At 44.6% G+C, this 25027-nt stretch overlaps 1 protein-coding gene across 3 annotated transcripts in view; it reads right to left on the bottom strand.

Annotated features, from left to right (window-relative positions):
- Positions 1 to 25027, bottom strand: part of FBXO34 (F-box protein 34) — an 83508-nt gene that overhangs the window by 54301 nt on the left and 4180 nt on the right. The window lies entirely within an intron of this gene.

Genomic DNA, 25027 nt, shown 5'->3' with positions numbered 1-25027 from the left:
CCTCCTACCTTGGTATCATCCACAAATGAATGACAGTGAAGGTCAGCTCAAAGGAGAGGAAAGAGGTGCAGGGCCGCCCAGAGGATTCCGGGGGCCTGGGGCCATCGGCAGCAGGCGGCTCCGGTGGACCTCCCGCAGGCGTGCCTGTGAAGGGTCCGCTGGTCCCGTGGCTCCAGTGGAGCATCCGCAGGCATGCCTGCGGAAGGTCCACCGGAGCCACGGGACCGGCAAGCGGCAGGGCGCCCCCCGTGCGGCGAAACTCTAGAGCCGGCCCTGTTCGGCGGCAGGGGACCCTTCCGTTCTGGGACCCGCCGCCGAAGTGCCCCGAAGACCTGTGGTGGGGGCCCTCCACCGGCGAATTACTGCCGAAGCGGGACTCACCGCTGAAGTGCAGCCCGCTCTGCGGCAGTAATTCGGTGGAGGGGGACCCCTGCCGCGGGTCTTCGGGGCACTTTGGCAGCGGGTCCCGGAATGGAAGGGCCCCCCACCGCTGAATTACCGCCGAAGACCGGGCTGCACTTCAGCAGCAGGTCCCACTTCGGCGGTAATTCGCTGGCGGGGGGTCCTTCCCCCCGGAGCGGAAGGTCCCCCCCGCCGGCAAAGACCGGGAGCGGAAGCAGCTCTGGGGCCCGGCCCCGCAAGAGTTTTCTGGGCCCCCTGGAGCAAGTGAAGGACCCCGCTCCAGAGGCCCCGAAAAACTCTTGTGGGGGCCCCTGGGGAACCCGGGGCAAATTGCCCCTCTTGCCCCCCCCGAGCGGCCCTGAAGAGGTGTGACTTTACTGAAATGTAATTTAAACCCACAGGCAAAGCATTGTGGCTATATTACCTTTGTCATAAGTTTAACACTTCTCAAACATACCCAGAAAGGCCAGACGAGAATTTCCCCAGCACAGATGGTGTGTTGGACAGCCACAGGCCATAGGCACCAACTTTCTCCAGCGCTGGTGAGTGCCCGTGCCTCCCGCCCCGACTCCAACCTTTCCCCACCCCCATTCCAAACCCATCTCCAATGTCCCTGCCCCAGCCCCACCTCTTACCCCAGCGTGCCACATTCCCCCTCTCCCCTGCCCCACAAATCAGCTGTTTTGCGGTGCAAGCGCTGGGAGGGAGGTGGGAGAAGGACAACGCGGCAGCGCGCTCGCAGAGGAGACGAAGACGGAGGGAAGCTGGAGCGGGGGGGGGCGCAGGGAGTTGCCGGTGGTGCTGAGCACCCACCAATTTTTTTCCAGCTCCGGAACACCCACGGAGTTGGCGTCTATGCCACAGGCTGCCTTGTGCATGTCCCTTGCAAGTACCAGCATAGGGGCTGGGGAACAAGTATCAACACGCTGCTACAGCCACTCTGGGCACTACAGACAGTTCCCTAAATCACACCACAGACAGTTTTGGTCACTAGGATTCTAGGCTGATTGAAAGTGCAAAGCCATCTCTACATTTCCCCCCTTCTGGCTGCACCGGTACATGGTGCATCTCCGGGAAGAGAGACACAACGTCTTGCTCTCTTAAAACACCCAGGACTGCTACAACGATGGCTGTTCATTGCTCACGGACAAATTGATGCCTTCATTGAGGGCTGCCAAACCCTTGGCTCAAGAGAACCAAGTTACTACAGTGAAAGGGTGGCTACCTTGCCACCAGGGCAAGTTCCATTGGTCAGCCAGGAACTTCGGGAACAGTGTCATCATTGCTTCCAAAACAAGAGGTGTGAGCATCTAGGGGCATCAATGGGTCAGTCTGTGGATGGGATGAATGTCTCTGGGGAAGACTGCAGAGCTTCCATTTTTAAAGATGCCCACCATTTTCTTTGCCTGTTCCTCTGTTTGCACCAAAACATATGCCCTTCTTGGGACCATGCACTGGCTTCCAGACACTTCTCTACCACAATCAGACTCTTCATCCTCACAGCGAAGGCCCTGTACAGTTCTGCTCCTGCCTTTATAGCATCTATGGTCACCCAGCCTCAAACCCCTGCTTACCTCTTACACTGTGGAAGTTTCAGCTCACCTTCTGGCTCCCCTGCTTTCTTCCATACCCATCACCTACTGTTCCCAACCCTTGACCATCCTTACAACCCTGGGAGCCCCTCTGTGCCACTTGGCAGAGGGCACACTATACCATCACTCACATCAGGCCTGACATATTCATTGCCCCCAAACCACTGTTCTCATAATCTGTATCTAAAAGATGTTGTGCAAAGTAGAGTAAGCAAACTGGTAACATGTGGTTCCCAAAATTCATTGGGTGATGTATGTACAGAAACATATAATTGCCTGCTGGAAATATGTTCTTAAAATGCATTTGACATAAAATCCTACCTTCCCCAGACAAAAGGAATGTGTATTTACCTGTCTGAGCAGCTTGATCACAGAGGCCAACGAAACGAAAAGTACATTGACCTATAAGATGAACAAAGCCAGGGAGCTAGCACGCAGGGCAGATGCCCTCTTACTCACAACGGGGGATGGAGTCTGCACCCCCAGGAAGCCTTTTGGGCTCTTGAACCAGAGACAGTGAACTTCGAAGTAATATAAGGAGGGCAAAGAGGCTTTTGAGTTACCCACCACCTAAGGGACGAAGGGGAATAGACGCCTTTGAGTTAATAAAATGTGGATCCTCTTGACCCGGGAGGCAATAGTAGCTGGAAACTGATTATAGGTGAGAAACCTGTGCAGACAAATATTGTAACTTGCTGAAATTAAGTTTTAATCACTAGAAAGCACGTTTTGTCTTGTACCATATCTGTCCCTTTCATCCTGGCCTATTAGCACTTAGATCTCTGTTCTTTCTTAATAACCTTACTCTTGTTTTATTACACAACACTGAGATGCTTTTGTATTAAACTGGAAGTGAGTCCTCAACTAATCTAGCAGGCTGATGAGCACAGGATCTCTTTGGAGGCAGAGAATGTAACTTCTGAGTGTCCAGTGAGAGGACTGGACACTGCAGAGACATCTCTCGGGAACTTGGGAATTGGGGTTTCCTGGTTAGCACCTGCAAGTCAAGGTTTGACCTCGCAGAGTCCTGGAGAGCTTGCTGCCAAGACAGACCGACTGATGTGTCAGGGAACTGACATCCAGCTTAGCAGTAGCAAAGCTCTCACTTGCTGAGGCTGAGGGTATGGCTACACTTGAAATTTCGGAGCGCTGCCGCGGCAGCGCTTTGAAGTGTGAGTGTAGTCAGAGCGCCAGCGCTGGGAGAGAGCTCTCCCAGCGCTGCACATAAACCACATCCTTTACGGGTGTAGCTTGCAGCGCTGGGAGCCGCGCTGCGGCACTGATTACACTGAGGCTTTACAGCGCTGTATCTTGCAGCGCTCAGGGGGGTGTTTTTTCACACCCCTGAGCGCGAAAGTTTCAGCGCTGTAAAGTGCCAGTGTAGCCATGGCCTGAGAGGGGTAACAGTGGCTCACAGCTCTAAATGCCACAAGAGAAGCTTCACAATCCTCCCTGACTCACTCTCAACACTTCCTCTTCCAACACTGACCTTCTTTACTTTAATCCTGGACTCGTCCCCAGTTTCTAAAAGAGGAACCAACAAGCAGCATCTCACGATCTCACCTCACCCTCTTCTAACCCCTCCACCCACTTCTTGTTTATCAGCATCCTCCCACACTGTGTTATCAAATTTAAAACGTAACCCGCAGGGCGGGGTCCCATAGTTTATTGCCATACACACCTATGGTGCTGTAATAAATAAATTCCACAGCCTGTTGAAGCCTAAAGAATCTGAGCTTGGTTCAGCACTGGTTTACACCAGCTTCTGAATAACTCAACAGTTCAAGTGCCACTATTAACTAATTCACTGCCGATTGCTTTAGTGGCAACACCTAGTTTGAGCAATTATCTAGCATCACTGGATGTAGTGGCAAATATTAGGACAGTGAATTGTTGCTGAGGAGTGCTTGGGAAGAAAACAAACGTCAAATTTCTCTACCTCTAAATGTAACGGCATCTCCACCCATACCCAAAAGGATGAGAGAAAGAAGAAATGCATCCTCTCCAGCACAAAGCCTCAATTGTCTCCAGATTTCCAAACCCAAACACACCTTCCATGCTTTCCGGGTGCCAGGAAAACCAACTGTCCAAGCTTTCAGCCTTTTCCCACCCCTTCTGACAGCTGTTACAACAAGAGTCACCTGTTTTCCAGTACAGGAATCTGTAGCACAGTGAGAGCTGAAAGTCTAGGGCAGCATTAAGTAAATTCAATTTAATATCAAAATGAATCCAAGGCCCTGCTGCATAACTGGAGCCTCTGCTGCATAATGCAGCTGAATGAGCCCTATAGGACACAGGGCCTTATTTATAACTAAACAAGGACTTGTGTTTGCTAATAATGGAGATGGATGGGGACGTGGAGGAAGAGGGTGTGAGAAGGGGAGTGAGAAGGAAAAGTGATTTTTTTAAAAACATACCCCACACACCTTAATACGCATAGAGAATTGCATCCAGGCCCCACAAGGAGAAGGTCATTTCATGCGTACATGGCACTACACCTCAATTGTGTGTCTTGGGTTCTTGGCCCTCCAGGTCAGCGTTGTAAGTTTTGCCCCCTGAGAAGAGCAGATACAGGATGCTTTGTCGAAGACACACTGAAAGCAATGACTGTAACAGGGCACTGGACCTGGGGGCACATAAGCATGCCCTAATGCAGGGGTAGGCAACCTATGGCACGTGTGCCGAAGACGGCACATAAGCTGATTTTCAGTGGCACTTACACTACCCGGATCCTGGCCAGCAGTCGGGGGGCGGGGGGTGCTCTGCACTTTAATTTAATTTTAAATGAAGCTTCTTAAACATTTTAAAAACCTTATTTATTTTACATACAACAATAGTATAGTTATATACTATAGACTTATAGAATGAGACCTTCTAAAAACGTTAAAATGTATTACTGGCACGTGAAAGCTAAAATCAGAGTGAATAAATAAGACTCGGCACACCACTTCTTAAAGGTTGCCGACCCCTGCCCTAATGCATCCATTATGGCCCTTGGCCTTTTGTTTTGGAAGCTGCAGTTGCAGGTCCCATACTTGCACGTGCAGAAAGTCTCGTATTGGGCTTGCTACCTCTAACACAGAGGGGCAGGCAGAGGAGCCCAAAGGATATTCTATGCAAGAAGTAGGAACTGGCAGGGGAGATGTGAAGCCCTGGAGACAAAAGCAGAAAAGACTCTGAGGGGTGGTGAAACTTTTTTAGGTTGTGCAGTTTTGGTCTGAAGCCCTAAGATAAGAAATGGAGCTGTGCTACTGGATAAAGCATAATTTCACCATCCCTGGCTGGCAGATCACCCCATCAGCTTACACGGGCATAAAAGGACAAATTCAATATATCAGAGGGGAAGCCATGTTAGTCTGGATCTGTAAAAGCAGCAAAGAGTCTTGTGGCACCTTATAGACTAACAGACGTTTTGGAGCATGAGCTTTCGTGGGTGAATACTCACTTCGTCGGATGCATTCACCCACGAAAGCTCATGCTCCAAAACGTCTGTTAGTCTATAAGGTGCTACAGGACTCTTTGCTGCTTTTACAAATTCAAAATAGTAGATACAAATACCATGATGGGAACATACACAATACCCAGTGAAAATGGGTTAGCCCCTGGAAGTAACTAAACTATTATGACTAGGGAAAAGTGATATAAATCATTCCACAACGACCTGTTACCTGGCTGATGGAGCAGAACCAGGTTTTATGGCATCTTTGGCACTGTGTAGCGGAAAGGACATCATTACCAGACAAGAGCCGCATAACATTTCTCACTCTGCGAGATGCCAAGCTGACACTCTAGACTACCGCATTCAGAGAATCACACTTCACTGCTCGAGTCTCCTTCCAGTCCACTGCACTGAAAACATCCTCACCTCTTTGAAAATCAGTACCTAAACATGGTCACAAAGTTTGTGTTCACTTCTATACTGATTTTCAGGGGACAAGGCTTTTTCAGTGCAAAAGACGCTCCACATTTCATATGAGAAAGGCTCTCAATGAACTCACCTGTAAATGAGACTAACATAGGCCTCAATAACATGGTTTTTAAAGATCCCAAGGAAATTTTTGCAGCTCTGTGCATTAGCCCCAACAGGCTGTGTCTTTAAGTCAGTTTGTAAAGTCCTTTCAGATCCTTCTAGATGAAAGCCATCATATAAATGCTAGTCCTAACCTGGGGGGGGGGAGCCTTTTGATTTTGAAATTCCCAGACTAACGAGAAACTATAGAACTGGAATTAAATTTGCAAACTGGACACCATCAAATTAGGCCTAAATAAAGACTGGCAGTGGATCCGTCACTACAAAAAGTAATTTTCCCTCTGTTGATACTCTCACCTTCTTGTCTACCGTGAAAATGAGCTGCCTTGATTGCATTGGCCTCGTTAGCACTACAAAAGTAATTTCAGGTTTACAGGAGTACTTGTGGCATCTTAGAGACTAACAGAGGTATTTGAGCATAAACTTTCGTGGGCTACAGCCCTCTCCCTTGGTATTCACCCCTTCTCGTCACCTGTTGAGAATAGGCCACTTCCACTTTAACTGAATTCATAGATTCATAGATTCTAGGGTCAGAAGGGACCAATATGATCATCTAGTCTGACCTCCTGCACAAAGCAGGCCACAGAATCCTACCCATCCACTTCTATAACAAACCCCTAACCTATGTTTGAGTTATTGAAGTCTTCAAATTGCGGTTTGAAGACCTCAAGTTGCAGAGAATCCACCAGCAAGTGACCCAGGCCCCACGCTGCAGAGGAAAGTGAAAAACCTCCAGGGCCTCTGCCAGTCTGCGCCAGAGGAAAATTCCTTCCCGACCTGAAATATGGTGATCAGCTAAACCGTGAGCATGTGGGCAAGACTCACCAGCCAGCACTCAGGAAAGAATTCTCTGCAGTAACTCAGATCCCATCCCATCTAACATCCCATCACAGACCACTGGCATACTTACCTGCTGATGATCAAAGATCAATTGCCAAAATTAAGCTATCCCATCACACCATCCCTTCCATAAACTTATCAAGCTTAGTCTTAAAGCCAGATATGTCTTTTGCCCCCACTACTCCCCTTGGAAGGCCTTTCCAGAACTTCACTCCTCTAATGGTTAGAAACCTTCATCTAATTTCAAGTTTAAACTTCCTAGTGTCCAGTTTATACCCATTTGTTCTTGTGTCTACATTGGTACTAAACTTAAATAATTCCTCTCCCTCCCTAATATTAATCCCTCTGATATATTTATAAAGAGCAAGCATATCCCCCCTCAGCCTTCTTTTGGTTAGGCTAAACAAGCCAAGCTCTTTGAGTCTCCTTTCATAAGGCAGGTTTTCCATTCCTTGGATCATCCTAGTAACCAGTCTCTGAACCTGTTCCAATTTGAATTCATCCTTCTTAAACATGGGAGACCAGAACTGCACACAGTATTCCAGATGAGATCTCACCAGTGCCTTATATAACGGTACTAACACCTCCTTATCTTTGCTGGAAATACCTCACCTGAGGCATTCCAGAACCGCATTAGCTTTTTTAATGGCCATATCACATTGGCGGCTCATAGTTATCCTGTGATCAACCAATACTCCAAGGTCCTTCTCCTCCTCTGTTGCTTCCAACTGATGTGTCCCCAGTTTATAACTAAGGCCATGTCTACATCTAAAATTTTGCAGCGCTGGTTGTTACAGCTGTATTAGTACAGCTGTATAGGGCCAGCGCTGCAGAGTGGCCACACTTACAGCAACCAGCGCTGCAAGTGGTGTTAGGTGTGGCCACACTGCAGCGCTGTTGGGCGGCTTCAAGGGGGGGTTCGGGGAACGCGAGAGCAAACCGGGAAAGGAGACCAGCTTCGCTGCGGTTTGCTCTCGCGTTCCCCGAACCCCTCTGCAAACCGCAGGGAAGGAGACCTGCTTGCTCGGGGTTCGGGGAACGCGAGAGCAAACCGGGAAAGGAGACCAGCTTCGCTGCGGTTTGCTCTCGCGTTCCCGAACCCCCCTGCAAACCGCAGGGAAGGAGACCTGCTTGCTCGGGGTTCCGGGAACGAGAGAGCAAACCGGGAAAGGAGACCAGCTTCGCCGCAGTTTGCTCTCGCGTTCCCGGAGCCACCCAGCAAACCGCAGGGAAGGAGACCTGCTTGCTCGGGGAACGCGAGAGCAAACCGTGGTGAAGCTGGTCTCCTTTCCCGGTTTGCTCTCGCGTTCCCGAACCCCCCTGCAAACCGCAGGGAAGGAGACCTGCTTGCTCGGGGTTCCGGGAACGCGAGAGCAAGCTGGGGAACGAGACCAGCTTGATTACCAGAGGCTTCCTCCTTCCACGGAGGTCAAGAAAAGCGCTGGTAAGTGTTTACATTGGATTACCAGCGCTGGATCACCAGCGCTGGATCCTCTACACCCGAGACAAAACGGGAGTACGGCCAGCGCTGCAAACAGGGAGTTGCAGCGCTGGTGATGCCCTGCAGATGTGTACACCTTCAAAGTTGCAGCGCTGTAACTCCCTCACCAGCGCTGCAACTTTCTGATGTAGACAAGCCCTAAAATTCTTATTATTAATCCCTAAATGCATGACCTTGCACTTTTCACTATTAAATTTCATCCTATTACTATTACTTCAGTTTACAAGGTCATCCAGATCTTCCTGTATGATATCCCGGTCCTTCTCTGTGTTAGCAATACCCCCCAGCTTTGTGTCATCCGCAAACTTTATTAGCACATTCCCGCTTTTTGTGCCAAAGTCAGTAATAAAAAGGTTAAATAAGATTGGTCCCAAAACTGATCCTTGAGGAACTCCAGTAGTAACCTCCTTCCAGCCTGACAGTTCACCCTTCAGTACGACCCGTTGGAGTCTCCCCTTTAACCAGTTCCTTATCCACCTTTCAATTTTCATATTGATGCCCATCTTTTCCAATTTAACTAATAATTCCTCATGTGGAACCGTGTCAAATGCCTTACTGAAATCGAGGTAAATTAGATCTACTGCATTTCCTTTGTCTAAATAATCTGTCACCTTCTCAAAGAAGGAGATCAGGTTGGTTTGGCACGATATACCTTCAGTAAAAGCATGTTGTAATTTGTCCCAATTACCATTGACCTCAATGTCCTTAACTATTTTCTCCTTCAAAAATTTTTCAAGACCTTACATACTACAGATGTCAAACTAACAGGTCTATAGTTACTCGGATCACTTTTTTCCCTTTCTTAAAGATAGGAACTATGTTAGCAATTCTCCCGTCGTACGGTAGAACCCGTGAGTTTACCAATTCATTAAAAATTCTTGCTAATGGGCCTGCAATTTCATGTGCCAGTTTCTTTAATATTCTTGGATGAAGATTGTCCGGGCCCTCTGATTTTGTCCCATTAAGCTGTTCAAGTTTGGCTTCTACCTCAGATGTGGTAATATCCACCTCCATATCCTCATTCCCGTTTGTCATCCTTCCATTATCCCTAAGCTCCTCATTAGGCTTATTAAAGACTGAGGCAAAGTATTTATTTAGATATTGGGCCATGCCTAGGTTATCCTTAACCTCCATTCCATCCTCAGTGTTTAGCGGTCCCACTTCTTCTTTCTTTGTTTTCTTCTTATTTATATGGCTATAGAACCTTTTACTATTGGTTTTAATTCCCTTTGCAAGGTCCAACTCTACATGGCTTTTAGCCTTTCTCACTTTATCCCTACATGTTTATTAGCACTGACCCCCCACTTGGTAAGGCAACTCCCATCTTTTCATGTGCTATAATATATATTCTGCTTACTGTATTTTTCACTTCATGCATCTGATGAAGTGGGCTGTAGCACACGAAAGCTTATGCCCAAATAAATGTGTTAGTCTCTAAGGCACCACAAGGACTCCTCGCTGTTTTTACTGATATAGACTAACACGGATACCACCCTCAAACCTGGAGCACAGTATTGTATCACCTGCAATTACTGTAGAAGTTTGATGCTGTAGTTGAACCTACACAGAATTCTACTGCCAGCACAGTGAGACTGAGGCTATGTCTACACTACAGACCTTACAGCAGCACCATTGTAAGGAGACACCTCTCCCGCTGGCATAATTAAACCACCCTCAACGAGTAGTGGCTGCATGGCTGTCCGCACCAGTGCTTTTGTTCGAGAAACTTTTGTAGTTCAGGACTGTGTTTTTTTCCACACCCCTGACCAACAAAAGAGCTAGTGCAGACATAGCCTGAAGATCTGCAATGAAACTTAGGAAGTGTCTTCACCAGCAATGTTAAAGCACTGCCGCAGCAGCACTTTAACGTGGCTGTGTAGTCGTGGCAGGGTACTGGGAGAGAGGGCTCCCAGCGCTATTAAAAAAAGCAACAACACCTCCACGAGGGGTGTAGCTATCAGTGCTGGGAGGGCAGTTCCCAGCACTGGTGCACTGTTTACACTGCCACTTTACAGCGTTGCAACTTGCTGCACTCCAGGGTGTGTTTTTTCACACCCCTGAGCGAGAAAGTTGCAGCACTGTAAAGTGCCAGTGTAAACAAGCCCTAAATCAATGTAACAAAAATTACCAGCATAGCCATTTGCAGCAGACACTTCCCTCACTTTCTTTCACTTCAAGAGTAAACAAACTTTAAAATAAAGATTCTTTGTGGCAGCAAATTATTGTGCTCCTACTACCCCGACCCCAGCACATCCTCATACCCCACACCTCTGGCTAATGAAGATCAGAGCCAGCAGCACCCTCCACTGAGTCTGAGGCAGGCTCCTTATGCCAAGACACTCTGACAGGCAGTTTATGAAATGAAAAGGATAGTTACAAGCTGATGGAATATAGCTCTGAGGCTGCTCTAAGTTATGCTGGGGATTGAACTGAAAAACCACATGGAATATATGCTAATTTTTCCACAGTGATCCGAAAGTTCTAACCACAAGATTCCCATTCAAGTCAAAGCCAGTCAGAGAGAGACAAACACTTGTGCAACGCTTTCTAGACATATTATGTAAACAGTCAAGTGGGCCTCTTGTCTACGATGGTGTCTGAGAAATTCAACAGTCATATCACAGCAGAAAGTATTCTCTTGACATGTTTAGGGAATTAGTTCCTTTTATGGGAGTATGCAGGAACCAGACACTTACTTTTTTTTCAGTGTTTCTTTGAGGTAATAAGAACTGGCCCAAGGGGCAATATTTACCAGTTCCTGAGAAGTATTTTATCAGGAGTTCACAGAGTGATTTAAGTCTGTGAACTGAGCCACCTGCACAAATGCACTTTTATTACGTTTCAAAAGCGGACAAAAGCTTCCTCTAAAGCTTTACCCAGTAATTCCTCTTTGACCTCATTTCGTGTGTCCAGGCCCATATCTACACCACAGAACTGAAGTGACAGGGTAGAACCAGTTTAAACACAAAACATTCAATGCGAACACACTAGTCATGTGAATTTGAACCACTAGAGGTTTCATCCCGCTTCTAAACGAGTGACATTTTAAGCTGTTTCAATTGCAATGCCTTCTGGGCAGCACAGTGGGTACAGTAGTAAGTCCTATTTGAACTGATTCACTCATCCATTTTAATGCCTCCTACACAGACACTGAACTGGTATTTAGCCTTGCAGAAATCAAATCTACCCCAAACGGTATTGGCTTAGCTGCAAGCCATTTGGAACACTTGCAACCATGGATTCAGGGGTTTAACAGGCATGCCCAGGCCAAGACATTCTTAACATTGTACAATTTCTTCAGTGTACTCAAAGCTCAAGAGCAACACTAGCTTTAGAGAACCTTCACAGAGAGTTTCCAAATAAATTGGTACGGTGTTTTAGAGCTTTTCCACATATGCTGGAGGTACATCTCCATTTTTAAGCGTGCAGCCCAGATATGAGTCATGACAGCTGCAAGCAGCTTTGTTCTCTAGCTGACATTCATAGGATGAGATTACAGTTTATCACTGGGGGGAAAATGTGTTCACGTTTTGTTCAGATTAAGTGTCACAAGCCACACCTCAGCTGCTTGAGGGCTATCAGAATCCATTGTCATGTCCTTACAGTGCTAATCTATTTAGTAATGGAAGTCACTGGAGCTGGAAGATAAATATTTAAGCCCTTAAAAAAAAAAAGTACACAATATCTCATTTTGTTCTTTGGCTCTTCCTGCCCACCCCAATTTACTTTGAAGAAATTTGAGGGTGTTGCTTAAAAGATGCAAAGAAGTCTGGTCTGGAAAACTGATTTTCAGAACACCTGCTTTCGTCTAACTGCCAAGACAGAGAGAGATTGCTGGTTTATTTGATATGATCACTTCCTGTTCTCAGAATCAGCCCCGGCACACAAGGCCAACATTTTCAGACTTGAGTGCCTAACTTCAGGTACTTTAATAAAAGAGGCCTGATTTTCACAAATGCAGAGCAATCATTGTTCCTATTTTCTTCTGTGGGCAGTTACTGGTAAAAATCACTGCTAAGTTCATGTTACATCTCCCCTGTGCCCCACTGAAATGTTACAGCCTCACAAAACAGAACCTGGTCCTTTAGTTTCAGCTGTAGGAACCTGTGCTTACAGCTCTGGAGGTCTCCAGTTCAATTCCCAGTGCACACACTGGCATTCAGCCGAACTTTCAGCACCTGAGTTTTGGCCCATATGCACAAAGAACTGAAATGCACTTCATCCCAAAAAGAAACACTGAATATATGGTAAAATGGCCCATGTGGATTACAAGGATGCTTGAGTGCCGGGCATAAAGGACCAGAGGCCTGGCATACCCAGAATCAGATCACTCCCTCCAGGTGCAATTCTGATAGGGAATATCAATAGCATGCTAAAAACCCATTCAGATTTATCATCTTACTCTTTTATTTTTTTTAATCTAATATGCCCCTATCCCCAACCTCATATCTATCCCAGAAGATTGATGAGAATCACCTGTAACGAAGACTAGTTCATTCTGCTATGCGCTACATATATTTTTTAAATCTTAGGACCTTTATTGATGTAATTAGCAACATTTGTATTCTTGAAGCTTTTTAAAGCAAAGTTGCAATAAAATATTAATATTATAGCATACATTACTTATTATTTATTCAGACATGTTAATATTCAAAGAACCTGACTAAAGATTCCAGCTTGCTGGCTGGGTAGCACTCCTTTTCTGAGTACACGAGAAAGGGTGACCAAATTTCTGAACACCTACCCTTGTTTTGGTGCTGCTCGTCTATATACTTGATGTAAAGATTTTTTCATTACAAGGACAGTCTATATTTTACTATATCACAATTCCACAGGAGAAGTCATATTTTTCCAACAACATACAATACAAAGACTTGCTGCTAACAAAGAAAAATGCAGATCCTTTTCTGGAGCACTGAGTAAGCAGGTCAGAGGATATCTAGGAAGGCTGCATTTTCTCATAAGGTGAATCTCTCTTTAATAATTTCTTCCCCAAACCATCTAATTCCCCACATGTTCAAGTATGTCCCCCTTTCCCAGCAGCCCCTTCAAAAGAGCACCTGATGTAAAGTGTTACTTCAGCCCAAAAAATTGCTGAAAAGGATGAACTGCTCTCCTTTTTAAAGGAGTGCTATGTTGACATGTATACTGTATTGTTATTTTAAATTGCACTAGTGATCAAACCATGCAGGAAAAGAGAGCCTCAATTGCACAATCTCATTTTGGCATCATAAGCAGACAGAGCTTGAGAATGTACCACACCCTGAACCACTCTAACCTCTGGCTCATTTGATCTGCTAATTTTTTGTCCTCCTGGAACCCATACTGTGCCTGAGAACTCTTTGTAACAATCACCAAATACCATGTTTGCATTGTCCTTTGCCAAGGCTGTGGATCATCAAGGCAAGTTGCTATAGGCTGCTCTGAAACAGACAAGGGGACACCAGGCAAAACTCTGGAGCATTCTTTGCAGAGCAACAAGAAGGTCTTTCTAAATACAATCCTGGAAAATTGGCAGTTGCCACCCATAATCCTCAAACTTCTAGGGGGAGGGATAGCTCAGTGGTTTGAGCATTGACCTGCTAAACCCAGGGTTGTGAGTTCAATTCTTGAGGGGGCCATTTAAGGAAGTGGGGATTGGTCCTGCTTTGAGCAGGGGGTTGGACTAGATGATCTCCTGAGGTCCCTTCCAACCCTAATAAACTGTGATTCTAAGATTCAAGGGGGAGAACAGGTTTACTTAAATTTAAGGTTCATAAAAATGTACCCGTCTGTGCACCTCCAGATGTACATACATCTACCTAAAAGCAAATAAAGGAAAAACATTCCTCTCTTAAAAAATAAAATCACTCACCCATCCTCTTTACCTCATTCCCTAATGCAAATGCCTGAAAGATGAATCTTGCACTGCAGTCTGAAAGTCAAACTCTGGCTACCTCAGAGCAGGTAAGGAAGCCACTTCCAACACTGAAGACATTCCATGGACAAAGTCCTACACCAACTCTGTTTGTTTCTGTGTAATGCTATCTCGAGCACCTTAGTTTATTAGCAATAATATTGTCATAGACCCTATGATCCCCAGTCATGGACCAGGAACCAACTGCGCTAGGCACCATACAAACCCAGAACTAAAAGATGGTCCCTGCCCTGCTAGCCTTGGTTTCTAACCATTGTAATAATTATAATTAAGTCTTCTTACACTGAACTAGCTTACCCGTGTTGCTACAACTGTACACATGCACTGTACAAAGTCTGGCACAATCAGTCTCTTGCTACAATTGTATACATGCACCCTACAAAGAATTTAGCATAATCAGTCTCTTGTACAGTGCCCAAATGCAGTTGTAGCAACACAACAGCAAGTTAGTTCAGCCTAAGACTAATGAATAATTATTATTATTGTATTATGTCTCTACCTGACTATATAGTAAAGATTTCACAGATGCTTTAACTACAGTGAAATGCTTGGTGGAAATATATTCAATATACAATTACAGTTAAATACTATATGGCCCTCTCTGATGCCCCATCCACACCTCAGCCCCATAACCTTGCGAGGAGGGCAGCAACCCCATAGTCCTAGGCCCTCTCCCATTCCCTCTCTCATTATTATTCATTACGAAAATAGACTTAACACTACAGTAGCTACATGTCATTACAATCAAGTGGAGTGTACAAAGTTCCGGGAATTACTTTGAAGTGATGTATCTTAAATAACAGCTGAAGAAAAACTCTTTGCTCATGAAAGCAGAGTCCTCGTCACCACATAAAATGGGGATATACACTGGAGACGGTGTCAGCTTCGAATTCTATTGTATCATCTCTGCAGGATGAGCAGTCACCAGGTACAAGTGTTGACATCTACACTTCAAAGGAAATGAGAGTAGAAACGGCAGACCCTTGGAGGAGGGGACTGGAATCGTCTCACTGACAGTTATGTCCACAGCCATTGGGATGCTGGAATACAGGCAGAGTCCATGACTGCTCCAGAGACAGACACAGAATGCTAGAACTCTAATCCCCAATTTATCAGAACCGTAACTATAAATTAGCTTGACTGTTGCCTACTCTGTATACTAGATGAGGTTATTTTGTTTTAACTTTGATTTAATTCAATCTACTAATAAACTTCAGAACTTCCAAACCTAAATGGCACTGGTCACCCCATGCACCAAGTCGCAATGCCCAGAGTGGGGGGCCCTCTGCCCCAACCCCTGGGCCACCCATTCACACCAAGCCAGCATTAGGGTTGCAGTGCAGGAGTAAAAGGCTGCTGTTGTGGGTGGTCAGTGCCTCCTTGCAGGGCTGTCCTTAGTCATATGCAGCATACACACCTGCACAAGGCACCCCTGGGTCTTAGTGTCCACCCTCCTACCTCTTCCTATCCCTTTTCTAATCTGACCCTTCCTGTGGGATCCCACCACAGCTGGCTGCTACAGCCTGGTGAGAGGGGATCTAGTACTTAAAAGTGAAAAAGCCTCCAGCCTACCAAACCTATTAGCACAACACAAACTGTTAAAGAGCCATTCAAGTGGTAATGAAGCATTTAACAGGCATTTGCCAACCCCAGGTATATACTGTCAGTTTCTGAATTTACTGACAAAAGGTTACAAAGAGTCCTGTGGCACCTTATAGACTAATTGATGTATTGGAGCGTGAGCTTTCGTGGGTGAATACATCTGTTAGTCTATAAGGTGCCACAGGACTCTTTGTTGCTTTTTACAGATCCAGACTAACACAGCTAACCTTCTGATACAGTAATGCACAACTTTTTGTCAAGTAATATTTACTCAGAACATGTTAGTCTACAGGACCTTAGTTTAACATTTGCTTTAAAATATTTCATTAGTGAGTTGTTGAAGATTATAAAACCACATCTAAAAATCTATGCAAGGATTTTTTAGAGATGCATAATCTGAGCATTCATCTTTAGCCTTAAATGCTTGGATCATCAGACATATTTTTTTTAAATAAATCCTTCAAAAGACCATCCTTATCTAAAATACAAATGCGAGCCCGGGCTGCCATCGGGTATAGGGGCACCAGTTTAATAATATTGCATAGGGCCCCATAAATCCTAAGGACAGCCCTGCCTCCTTGGCAAGGCACGGAAGAGGTGGCAGTATGGGCACCCGCTGAATTAGGAAGCTACATCCTCCACTTCTAGAGGCACAAAGAGACATTGGTTACAGCAGAGAGGTCTAGATCCAACAAAAGCACTCACTATGGCCTTGGCTACACTGGCGCTTTACAGAGCTGCAACTTTCCCGCTCAGGGGTGTGAAAAAAACACCCCCGAGCGCTGCAAGATACAGCGCTGTAAAGCGCCAGTGTAAACAGTGCCGCAGCGCTGCTCCCACTGCTGCAGTACATGCAGTACATGTGGAGTACATGCAGCGCTGGGAGAGGCGCTGCGACCACACTCACACTTCAAAGCGCTCCCGGGGCAGTGCTTTGAAATTTTGAGTGTACCAATACCCTATGCTTAGTGAGATGCAGATGAAAAGCGGTGCTCCTGATTTCCAGTGCTACAGACATTCTGGAAGCAGCAGCAGATCAAAAAGGACTCCCAAATTCTAATTTGCTGAGCAAACGCCCATCCTCAACAGACAAGCAGTAGGGAAATGCAAAATCTAAATTTAAAAATGTATTGCTATTTTCTTTTGAAATATGTTAACATGCAGATATAGGGGAAAAAATATCTAACCACAGAGAAATCACTATGAACAAGATTTCACATTTGGCATTCTGCCAAGCTAACAGTGAAATGAAACAGTGAAGCAGCACAACTAACTTCATCCCATGGCAGAAATTTTAAGTGGTTAAGATAAAAATATCAAGAGGAAAACAAAAGAAAAAGAAAAAAAACCCACTGAAATTCTGTAAAGCAGAAGTTACTTGAACAAAATTCTTGACCTGGTGATTAAGAGTAAGGAAGAAGTAAGCTTGCTACCAGGTTACTAAGAAAGGAGTCAGGCTAAAAACATAACACAGAAAAAATATACATTATATTTTAATTATTTTGAGACCCTACTGTCAAAGAGAGGACTAGTTAATATACAAGTATTACCAAAAAACCAGTTGATTTTAATCCCTTCCCACACTACAAAAAACAGCTTTTTTCTGCATTTTTTTCTGCATCATGGCTCTGTCCAACCTGGCAGAATCCATAAGCACCAGCGAACAAGTGAGATGAGCACATCACAAAACCAAAAGCTGAGCAATTGAAATGAGAAGGAATTTTCAGCAGGCTACTTGAAAAACAAAAAACAAACCAACCCTGAAGTTGAGTAAATGTTGGCCTTAGTCATTGTTGCTATGTCTACAGAAGACACTAAGGGCTGGTGTACACTATAAAGTTAGGTCAAGCTAGTTAACTTGCTCAGGGTGTGAAAAATTCACTCCTCCAAGAGATTTAGTTAAGCCAACCTATGCCCTGGTGTAGACACCACTAGCTCCAATGGAATAATTCTTCCATCAACCTAGCTATCATCTCTTAGGGCAGGTCTACACTATGGGGTTAATTAGACCTAAGTTACGCAACTCCAGCTACGTGAACAACATAGCTGGAGTCAACATACTTTAGGTTGACTTATCGTGGTGTCCACACCACACTGGGTCAAGGGGAGAGTTTCTACCACCAACTTACCTTATGCTTCTTGTTCCGATGTAGTACCGCAGTTGACAGGAGAGCAATCGGCGGTCGATTTAGTGGGTCTTCTTCACTAGACCCACTAAATTGACCCCCGGTGGATCAATCGCTGCAGCATCGATCCATGATAAGTGGAGACAAGCCCTCCGAGAGGTGCATTTACTACAGCGGGAAGAACCTCTTTCATCACCGTAATAAACATTTACACCACAGCACTGCAGCTGTAGTGTTTCTAGTGTAGAGATATCTTCAGGAAAATTAAGGCTAAAGGTGTGAAGTCGATGTGCATAATTTAAAAGTTAATTCACCTTAACTTTCCTGAGTGCGTCTGTGTGGACAAGCCCTAATTGAATGTTTTGGAGAAAGGATATCTTTAATAGGGATCCAATACACCAAACCCTTTATACTGCAAAAGCTCAAAATACACATGATCAGAGATGCCCTAGAATGGGGTTCTCAAATTGTGGGTTGTGACCCCTCAAGGGGTCATGAGGTTATTACATGGGGGGTCGTGAGCTGTCAGCCTCCACCCCAAACCCCGCTTTGCCTACAGCATTTATAATGGTGTTAAATATATTTAGAAGTGTTTTTAATGTATGGGGGGGGGTCACACTCAGAGACTTGCTATGTGAAAGGGGTCACCAGTACAAAAGTCTAAGAAACCTGCCCTAAAAGGTCCTCCAGCAAAACCAAGACCAGCCTTGATACATTCCATATTCCCAAGGTTAAAGAGATTAGCAGAAAAATCAAAACTGCTTTTTATAAAATCATTTCAGGCCTTCTTTATACAGTACTTCAAAGGCAAAAAGAGCACAATTCTGTTTTTTTTTAAACATTTTGCAGTTCACCTTTAAAAAGACCTAAGTTTACACTACACACTTTAATTTGTATATTATGTTTGGATTTATTCATTTTTGTATTTTAGCTATTGGATACTTTTTTCTAGGGAGAGACTTTGTATTTATATTGGTCTTCACTATACAGAAATAGCTGCTGAGAGAAAAAAGGCATCTTAGAGCACTTCCCTAATTAAAAGCTAGTAAAATTCTAAGCACAAATCACAAGCCAAGCCAAAAATAGTTCAGAGTTGCTAAGAATGTTTGACGGTAACAAAATCCTCAATTACATGCCTATTGCTTAGGCTTGCCAAAAATATGCAAATTTGTGAATTTCATACACCGTAATCAGATCCCAAAAAAGTGATGAAGTTAGTTTGTCCCTCATACTTGCTGCAGACGGAGTCAGCTGTACATGAAATTATTTTTGCAATATTAAACGTATTACCCTGAATGTCAGTTTTGCTGAGCATGGTATACAATAACTTGAACATGCTACTATGGGCAAGCCAAACGTAATCTGTAAGAGATGGTTAGAAAGGTGGAAAAGGAAGATTTTCAGGTGTACCCGAGAGATCCACTTACAGTATTTATCTATGGACAGGTTAACTGGAACAAGTGCTGTCAGCAATGAGTATTAAATACAACGTTAACTTTGTCCAAACAGGCTTCTTCAAAAAAAGATGGTTGCCCTGATTAGAAACTCATCCTCCCACACTGCTGATTAGGACTGGAGCAGGGTGACCAGACAGCAAGTGTGAAAAATCGGGACAGGAGGTGGGGAGTAATAGGAGCCTATATAAAAAAAGACCCCAAAATGGGGACTCTCCCTATAAAATTGGGACATTTGGTCACTCTAGACTGGAGTATATATAAACAATACATCTGAAGAGAAATCCAGATAGCTAAAACCCTGAAGCTGAAAGTCTCCATTACTCTTCCAAAACTGGTTTACAGAGAAGTTTCTGTTGTGTATTCTACTTTCAGTGCACATTTAGTTTTCAAGAATCTTCAGAGCCTAAGAACATAAGAAAAGCTATACCAGGTCAGACCAATGGTCAATCTAGCCCAGCATCCTGTCTTCCGACAGTGGCCAATGCTACGTGCCTCAGAGGGAATGAACAAGACAGGCAATCATTCAGTGATCCATCCATCGTCCACTCCCCGTTTCTCGTAAACAGAGGCTAGGGACACTCAGAGCGTGGTGTTGCATCTCTGCCCATCCTGGCTAATAGCATCCGACGAAGTGGGTATTCACCCACGAAAGCTCATTCTCCAAAACATCTGTTAGTCTACAAGGTGCCACAGGATTCTTTGCTGCTTTTATTGATGGACCTATCCTCCACTAACTTTGTTTTTTTTTTTTAACCCTGTTACAGCTTTGGCCTTCACATCATCCCCAGTGAGGAGTTCTTGGGTGAGTATCATCTGGTCCTGGAGACTTATTACTGTGGAATTCAACAATTTGTTCCCAAAGCCCTTCCAACACCACCTCAATCTGGAACACTGCCTCAGATTCATCACCTACAGAGAATGGCTCAGGTGTGGAAATCTCCCTCACATCCTCTGCAGTGAACACAGATGCAAAGAATTCATTTAGTTTCTCCGTAATGGCCTTATTGTCCTTGAGTGCTCCTTTAGCACCTCTATCATCCAATGGCCCCAATGATTCTTTAGCAGGCTTCCTCATTCTCATGTACATTAAAAAAAAAACTGTGTTTTTTTTTTGTTTGTTTGCTTGTTTTTGAGTCTTTAGCTAGTTGTTCTTCAAATTCTTTTTTGGCTTGCCTAATTATACTTTTGCACTTGACTTGCCAGAGTTTATGCTCCCTTCTATCTTCCTCAATAGGATTTAACTTCCAGTTTTTAAAGGATGCCTTTTTGCCTCTAGCTACTTCTTTTACTTTGTTGTTTTGCCATGGTGGCACTTTTTTGGTCCTCTATGTTTTTTAACTTGGGGTCTTCAGTCTCACTACTGATCTGTCATTGTTGCCTCACCACCTTACATTGTACAGCCTTCTTTTAAGCCAAAAGCCCCTCAACAGCCCTTCTGTGGCACAGCTTTGGCACTGCCACTTTCTTCGTGACCTTGATCAAGATACTTGCTCTACATTCTACATCCTGAATTCAATTTCTCTGAGACAAGCTTTCGAGTTCACACAGAGCTGAAAGTCACCGGAAGAAGAGTACTCTGTAAGCTCAAAGGCTTGTCTCTCTTACCAACAGATGTTGCCTCAATAAAAGATAATGTCTCACCCATCTTTTAAAGAGGACAGTTAGGCGATCGACTCAAAGAACAAACTCCGCATCTGTTATCTATATATAACAAGCAGTATTCCTTATCAACATTATATATGAAATAAGAGATTGTGAAATGTTAAGTTAATTGGTAAAAGTGCATATTTCATGCAGGAAGGAATATGAATATATAATATCACCTGGATGCACTTTTGTACTCCACCCATCTTGCATAAAACCCAGTTAGTCACTCTCTTGTATTGCTATTGCTAACAATTTTAGAACATTTTGAGTATTACTTATGCAATCAAGGCCTGGTCTACACTACGCATTTAAACCGATTTTAGCAGCGTTAAACCAATTTAATGCCGCACCTATCCACACTACGAGGCCCTTTATATCGATATAAAGGGCTCTTTAAATCGGTTTCTGTACTCCTCCCCAACAAGAGGAGTAGTGCTAAAATCGGTATTAGCGTATCGGATTAGGGTTAGTGTGGCCACAAATCGATGGTATTGGCCTTCGGGCGGTATCCCACAGTGCACCATTGTGACTGCTCTGGACAGCAATCTGAACTCGGATGCAGTGGCCAGATAGACAGGAAATGCCCCGCAAACTTTTGAATTTCATTTCCTGTTTGCCCAGCGTGGAGCTCTGATCAGCATGGGTGGCCATGCAGTCCCAAATCCAAAAAGAGCTCCAGCATGGACCGTATGGGAGATACTGGATCTGATCGCTGTATGGGGAGACAAATCTGTTCTATCAGAGCTCCGTTACCGAAGACGAAATGCCAAAGCGTTTGAAAAAAATCTACAAGCTACACAGTGCTGCGTGACAAGCGTAACGGAAAGCCAAAGAATCAAATGGATGCTCATGGAGGGAGGGAGGGGGTACTGAGGACTCCAGCTATCCCACAGTCCCCAGCAGTCTCCGAAAAGTTTTTGCATTCTTGGCTGAGCTCCCAGTTCCTGTAGGTTCAAACACATTGTCTGGCGGGGTTCAGGGTACAGCTCATCAATTTACTCCCTCCCACGCCACGTGAAAGGGAAAAAAATTGTTTCTTGACTTTTTTTAATGTCACCCTATGAGTACTGAATGCTGCTTGTAGATGCGATGCTGCGGCAGTAAAGAGCAGTATCCGCTCCTCTTCCCTCCCCGGTGGCAGATGGTACATATGCTTGATAGCTGCTGAGTACTCCTGGCTGGCTTCAGGTGAGGCTGGCCGGGGGCACCTGGGTTAAAATAGGAATGATTCCCGGCCATTCCCAGTAGATGGGACAGAACGGCTGGTAATCGTCCTCATCATAGCAACTGGGGGCTGATGCCCTTTCATGTGTAAAGAAAAGATTCTGTACTGCCTGGACTATCATAGCAATGGGATGCTGGGCTCCTCTCCCCCACACTGCTTAATGTCCTGCCTGGACTATCATAGCAGCTGGAGCCTGCCTCCCCCTCATTTTATCTCACTAACAAGTCAGTGTTTCTTATTCCTGCATTCTTTATAACTTCATGACACAAATGGGGGGGACACTGCCACAGTAGCCCAGGAAGGTTGGAGGAGGAGGGAAGCAAGGGGTGGGGTTGTTGCAGGGGCACCCCCCTGTGAATGGCATGCAGCTCATCATTTCTGCGGGATCTGACACGGAGCGGCTGTGCTCTCTGGTTCTCTGACACACTGGTTCTCTAGTACACTTGCCCTATATTCTAGGCAGGACTGACTCTATTTTTAGATACCATAAAGGAGGGATTCACTCGGGGAGTCATTCCCATTTTTGCCTTTGTGCCCCCGGCCGACCTCAGCCAGGGGCACCCATAATAGCGGCAGACGGTACAGAATGACAGATAACCGTCATCTCATTGCCAATTTACAATGGCAGCAGACGGTACAGAACCACTGATAACTGTCTCTGCTATCACGCAAAGGCAAATGAATGCTGCTGTGTAGCACTGCAGTATTGCCTCTGTCAGCAGCATCCAGTACACATACGGTGACAGTGACAAAAGGCAAAACAGGCTCCATGGTTGCCATGCTATGGCGTCTGCCAGGGTAATCCAGGGAAAAAGGGCGTGAAATGATTGTCTGCCGTTGCTTTCCAGGAGGAAGGAATGACTGACGACATTTACCCAGAACCACCCGCGACAATGATTTTTGCCCCATCGGGCACTGGGATCTCAACCCAGAATTCCAAGGGGCGGGGGAGACTGTGGGAACTATGGAATACCTACGGAATAGCTATCCACCGTGCAATGCTCCGGAAATCGATGCTAGCCTCGGACCATGGACGCACACCGCCGAATTAATGTGCTCAGTGTGGCCGCGTGCACTCGACTTTATACAATCTGTTTTACAAAACCGGTTTATGTAAAATCAGAATAATACCGTAGTGTAGACGCACCCGAAGGCAGACCCTCCTTAACGGACAGCTAGCTTAAGGCAGACTTATTTTGATTTGGTTTTATTTTTTCCAGTTACAACAATAGTGACAGATGCAGCAAAATGAAAAGTTGGTAAACTACAGTTTCAGAATCCAACCTCCTGTGAGAGAAGATGAGGCATCTACTACAAAACATGTTTTTTCACCTTTTACCAATACATATGAAACAAGAAATAGAAGGGGAGGTGTTAAAGGAAGTGGAAACAAACTGAAAAACAGTCTACACATTTCAAGATGGGTTAAGTGACTTCATGTAGTCCAGAAGAGGATTCCATATTTAAATAAAATCTTCTAGTAAAAAGACCCCAAGACAGAAGTCATAAATTTTTTTTAAAAGACATACTGAGCAAAACTAGAATTATGAATATTAACAGACCAGGTAAACTACATACTAGATAAAATAATATTGACAGAATTTTTCTGGGTGGCTTTATCTTCAGACTTAAAAAATCCTGCCTGAAACAATAAGAGCATTTCCATACAAAAATGCTGCTTCAGACACAATGAATTCAAGTGAGGATCCTTTAGACTATGTATGCCTCATACTTAATTGCTGGACAGTGGGGCGCACTTATCTCAATTCAACCAACAGAAAGCACTGGATTTCCAAAGTCAGAGAAGCTACAGGAATGAAGATCTGCCTGGGGGAAGAGAAGAAAGAGGAACAATAGCTGAGAAATAAAAAGGAGATTCCCAAAGCTTAGAGGAAGCTTGAGAATAATACTGAATAACTCTAAAAGTCAATGACCTAAATGATGAAAGAACAAGTAGTTAAGTGGACCACAGCACCTGCTGAATTTTTAATCACTAATGTTCTCCTGGCTTGCAGCAAAGCAAGCATTCATTAGCTTCCAAGGCCTACAAACAGGAGTAATAAATTAGAACTCTAAGATTTTCCCTGGCAGAAATTCAATGTCAAGATCACCTAAATCCATTATTTTACAACTAACTGCAGACACTGCATTTGTTGATTTTTTTAAAATCCTCCTGACATAAAAAACATTATAATCAATATTTTAGTTTCCCCCAAGTTATCTGGTTCCAATCAGCTCAAACACTTCTGTGTAAGATAATGTCACTTGGTGTTACTCCTGAAGAGCATTTAAGGCTAGTATGTTTTCAGTCTTCAAGCAGTATTTAATAGTCACTAGAATGCCCACTGAAAGAGATGGTTGAACTTCAGAGAAAAGTGAGTGTGTGTGAGGATTCATTTTGTAATCAGATGGACAGCAGGAATAACAAATGGTACAGCAGGTTTTTCCCCTACCATGACAGAAAGAGGTAAGATTACTTGGGGGAAATGACAGAGGGAGGAAGAAAAGAAACATATGCTAATTCCACAACTATAGCCAGATTCTGCTACATGTGGCAACTCTCCTAATCTCATTAATCATGTTTTAACAAGAGCAATATTTACAAAAATGAGTACCTCTCAGCTGCACTGACCTTTGAACATTAAAGCTAAGCAAAAAGGCTCAAAATGATGTTTTAAAACAAGTTTC

Source organism: Gopherus evgoodei, chromosome 4 (assembly GCF_007399415.2).
Source record: "Gopherus evgoodei ecotype Sinaloan lineage chromosome 4, rGopEvg1_v1.p, whole genome shotgun sequence".
NCBI lineage: Eukaryota > Metazoa > Chordata > Testudines > Testudinidae > Gopherus > Gopherus evgoodei.
Note: the sequence above shows the minus strand (reverse complement) of the source record. Positions and strands in the feature narration are given on the sequence as shown.